General features: G+C 34.1%; 1 long non-coding RNA gene across 1 annotated transcript in view; it reads right to left on the bottom strand.

The window, feature by feature from the left end:
* Positions 1–542: 542 nt before the first annotated feature.
* Positions 543–5000, bottom strand: part of LOC118765881 — a 10365-nt gene continuing 5907 nt past the window's right edge. Inside the window, exon 3 of the long non-coding RNA XR_005001788.1 lies at positions 543–680. This is a non-coding gene — a long non-coding RNA (uncharacterized LOC118765881). The remainder of the gene's footprint in view (positions 681–5000) is intronic.

The raw sequence follows: 5000 nt of genomic DNA, 5'->3' as shown, positions 1-5000 counted from the left end.
TACACAATCATAGAAAGCCTACTATCTTCCCCGTCGCCACCATCAGGTACCTTCTATGCCAGCCGCATTCACCCTGATTGTCCTGCCACAGTACATATGATTTTTTGGTTCATAATAGTAAAGAACAAGACAAATATTTGATCATATTTGTTTTGTTCACCATACTAAAATAAGAACTTCAAATCAAAGTTGCTTTGTTCATAATACCTAACCCTTTTGTTACCAACCTGGCTGAAACCAGCTGTGGCTCTGTAGTATAAATGTCTTGTTTTCGTAAGTTTTGAATTAAAATCTTCCACCAAACCTTAGTCCCAATTTATGTTCTCAACACTAGCTTAATGATGACTAAGTTATGTTAATAAATTCTTTGTTATATTTAAAATAATTGAAAGAAACACAGAGCATCTCAAAATAAATACGGTAACGAAAGGTTTAAGTGAGATGTTCAAATCAAAACTATCAAGTTCACACACTAAGTTGTTATATTCAGATCAAAATTGTTTCATCTGCCATCTCATTTACCATACTAAAACAAGACATACTAATCACAATTATATGAGGGGCTGCTGAAAAGTTTCTGACTTTGGGTAAAGGAAAATACAGAAGGATCAATTAATTATGATTTTATTCAACATATTACCCTCTCGGATTCATGCACTTATTGCAACAGTACTTCAGTTCTGTAAAAGAACTCAGATGGCTGGGCCTCCAGCCAGACCCTTTACAATACCTATTTCTTTACTACCCACAAGGGGCTAAACACAGAGGGGACAAACAAGGACAGGCAAATGGATTAAGTCTATTACATCGACCCCAGTGCATAACTGGTACTTAATTTATCGACCCTGATACGATGAAAGGCAAAGTCGACCTCGGCGGAATTTGAACTCAGAACATAACGGCAGACGAAATACGGCTACGCATTTCGCCCGGTGGGCTAACTTTTCTGCCAGCTTGCCGCAAGACCCTTTACAATACCCTTAAAGCCAGGATCTTTTCAGCACCCTCCTTGTATCACTCAATAAAAATACAGATTATGATTCTCTTGTTCATCATACAAAGAGTGTGTGGTATAGATCATATGTGTCTCATTCACCATATTAAAATGAAAAGTGCAGATTATAATTCATTTGTTCACTATACTAAAGTGTAAAGTGTAGATCATACTTTCTTGTTCATCATATTGAAGTGAGAAGTACAGAACACAATTAACTTGTTCATCACATTGAATTTATTAAAGTAGATCATAGCTGTTTAGGCCATCAAATTAAGATGAGAAATGATTATGAATATACATAGTCATAATAATCAAATTTTATCAAACCTTATTACTGATAATTGATGTCAAATAATTTTCTTCCAGACTTGCCTTTAACTGCAATTAGACCTCATATAATAAAAACATGTATGGGTGCAGGCATGGCTGTATGGTTAAGAAGCTCGCTTTGTAACCACATGGTTTCAGGTTCAATTCCACTGCGCTGCACCTTGAGCAAGCATCTTTTACCAAAGCCCCAGGTGTTGACTAATGCCTTGTGAAAGATGGACAGAAATTGAGAGGAAACCTCGTGTGTGTGGTATGTGTATGTGTGTATGTGTATGTGTGCATGTATGTGTACAAGTGTGAGTGTGTCTGTGTGCATGTCTGTGTATGCGAATGTATGTATGTGAGTGTATGTTTGTGCGAATGTGTGTGTGTGTGTGTGTGTGTGTATGTGTGTGTGTGCATGTATGTGTACAAGTGTGAGTGTGTCTGTGTGCATGTCTGTGTATGCGAATGTGTGTATGTGAGTGTATGTTTGTGCGAATGTGTGTGTATGTGTGTGTTTGCATGTATGTGTACAAGTGTGAGTGTGTCTGTGTGCATGTCTGTGTATGCGAATGTTTGTATGTGAGTGTATGTTTGTGTGAATGTGTGTGTGTGCATGTGTGTGTGTGTGCATGTATATGTACAAATGTGAGTGTGTCTGTGTGCATGTCTGTGTATGCGAATGTGTGTATGTGAGTGTATGTTTGTGTGAATGTGTGTGTATGTGTGTGTTTGCATGTATGTGTACAAGTGTGAGTGTGTCTGTGTGCATGTCTGTGTATGCGAATGTTTGTATGTGAGTGTATGTTTGTGTGAATGTGTGTGTGTGTGTATGTGTGTGTGTGTGCATGTATGTGTACAAGTGTGAGTGTGTCTGTGTGCATGTCTGTGTATGCGAATGTGTGTATGTGAGTGTATGTTTGTGTGAATGTGTGTGTGTGTATGTGTGTGTGCATGTGTGTGTGCATGTATGTGTTCAAGTGTGAGTGTGTCTGTGTGCATGTCTGTGTATGCGAATGTGTGTATGTGAGTGTATGTTTGTGTGAATGTGTGTGTATGTGTGTGTTTGCATGTATGTGTACAAGTGTGAGTGTGTCTGTGTGCATGTCTGTGTATGCGAATGTTTGTATGTGAGTGTATGTTTGTGTGAATGTGTGTGTGTGAATGTGTGTGTGTGTGTCTCTCTCTCTCTCTCCAAGACGTAGCTCACCCATTGAAACATTACATTATTCATCTCCCCATGGTTTATGGTTTTTCTCAAAACAGCCAAAACTTCAATGTGTGTCTGTTGTCTACGCGCACACCACACCAATTTTCCTCAGAATCTGTATATTTCTTTCCTTTTAACCTAAATGATCTCTAAGTCAAGCTAATAACGGAATTATCAGCAATGTGGTTTCTTCCATGGTCAATGAACTCCAGAGTAGGTCTGTGTGGCTGAGACCACAAGGTTAAGCTACCGTACAAGGCTGTTTAGAGTGAGGTTTGTTGAGGTTAAAATCACAAGTACGCATATTCTTAGCATTATTTAAGCAGCTCTTCAAATTGTTTGTCATATGCAAAGCAAAAATAATTTAAAGAACGTAAGTTTGTGATATACACATACATGCACCCCTTCTCTCTCTCGCTCTCTCTCTCTGTATATGTAAACACACACACACACTCACACACACATATGTATATACGTCCATATGTGTGCATATATATAAGTGTGCATGTGTATATATGTATATACATATGTATATGCATATATATGAAGTATATATGATATATATATATATATATATATATATATATATATATGTATACATACATACATACATATGTATATATACACAGGCAAAAATATTGTGATGGACTACATCTATGTGTGTGTGTGTATAATAATATATATGTTTACAATATATATATATCTATATATACTATATTATATATATTTATATGTATGCATGTATCATCATCATCATCATCATCATTTTATGTCTATGTGTATATTTACATTTACGAGTGAGTTTCTGTGTGTGTACATGGGCGCGTGTATGTGCATGCTTGTGTGTGCACGTTTGTATGTATGTGTATGGGGGGAAGGGGGATGCATGCCTGTAGCCAGTTTGGGAGTATGTAGGTATATACTTTGGCCTGCTCATGTATTTACATAAGCAAATTCACAATCATTCCAAAATATAAACATAAGTATTCTTTTATGCACATAATTCTACATATAAATATATTATCAACCTGTCTATCTATCCACCCAGTATGATTATTTGCTGTCTCATTCAGTTTATCCATCTGTATCTCTTACTCTCTCATTTACATACATACTTATATATATATAATATATATATATATATATATATATATATATATATATACATATATGTATATATATATGTATATGTATATATATATGTATATGTATATATAGGTATATATATATATATATGTATATTGTATATATGTATGATGATGATGATATATGTATATAATATATGCATATATATATATATATTATATATATATATGTATATATATATATATATATATATATATACATATATACATACATGGTGCATATACATACATGCACATGTATATACGTGTATATACACATGCATGAGCATGCATGCACACACACTCACATGTCTATATATATATATATATATACACATGCATGCATGTTTCTGTTTGTGTGTGTGTGTGTGTGCATGCATGTGTGTATATACATGCATGTATGTATGCATGTATATGTTCTATATGCAAGTGGGGATATATACACACATGCATACACACATATATACACATGCATGAGCATGCATGCACACACACTCACATGTCTATATATATATATATATATACACATGCATGCATGTTTCTGTTTGTGTGTGTGTGTGTGTGCATGCATGTGTGTATATACATGCATGTATGTATGCATGTATATGTTCTATATGCAAGTGGGGATATATACACACATGCATACACACATGCATACACACAAACATATGTATTTATTCACAGAGAGAGAGATATATGTATAAACTTATACACATACATATATACATATACATATACAGATATACGTTCACTCACACACACCACACACATAAATACATGCACACAGAGACACTTACACACACACACCACACCTTCACAAACCCATAATAGTATATGAATATATGAATTTATGAAGAAATGTCAAGATTACATAAAAAAAGAAGAAATAAGGTGTTAGAGAGAGGGATTTCGGAAGGCAAAAAAACGTGGTCTTTGAATATTATTTCTAGATTCTATATCTTCTGCAGATCTTGAGAATTATAAAGCACATCCATATATTCATGTAGCTATATTTGGTGTCCACCGAAGAAGCATATATATGCGTGTCTATATGCAATTATGAATATATGCATGACTGTTTGAACATCCTGTGTGTATGTTTATGTGTGTGTGTTAATATATATATATATATATATATGTAAACACATACATATATATATATATATGTTTGTATATATATATGTATGTATGTATACATATACATTCATACAAGCATATATATATATATACACACACACACACATATATGTATGCATGTATACATATACATTCATACATGCATATATATATATATATATATATAACACACACAACACACATATATGTATGAATGTATACATAACATTCATACATGCAT

Source organism: Octopus sinensis, linkage group LG14, assembly GCF_006345805.1.
Source record: "Octopus sinensis linkage group LG14, ASM634580v1, whole genome shotgun sequence".
Taxonomy (NCBI): domain Eukaryota; kingdom Metazoa; phylum Mollusca; class Cephalopoda; order Octopoda; family Octopodidae; genus Octopus; species Octopus sinensis.
This window is presented reverse-complemented; position numbering and strand designations above follow the sequence as displayed.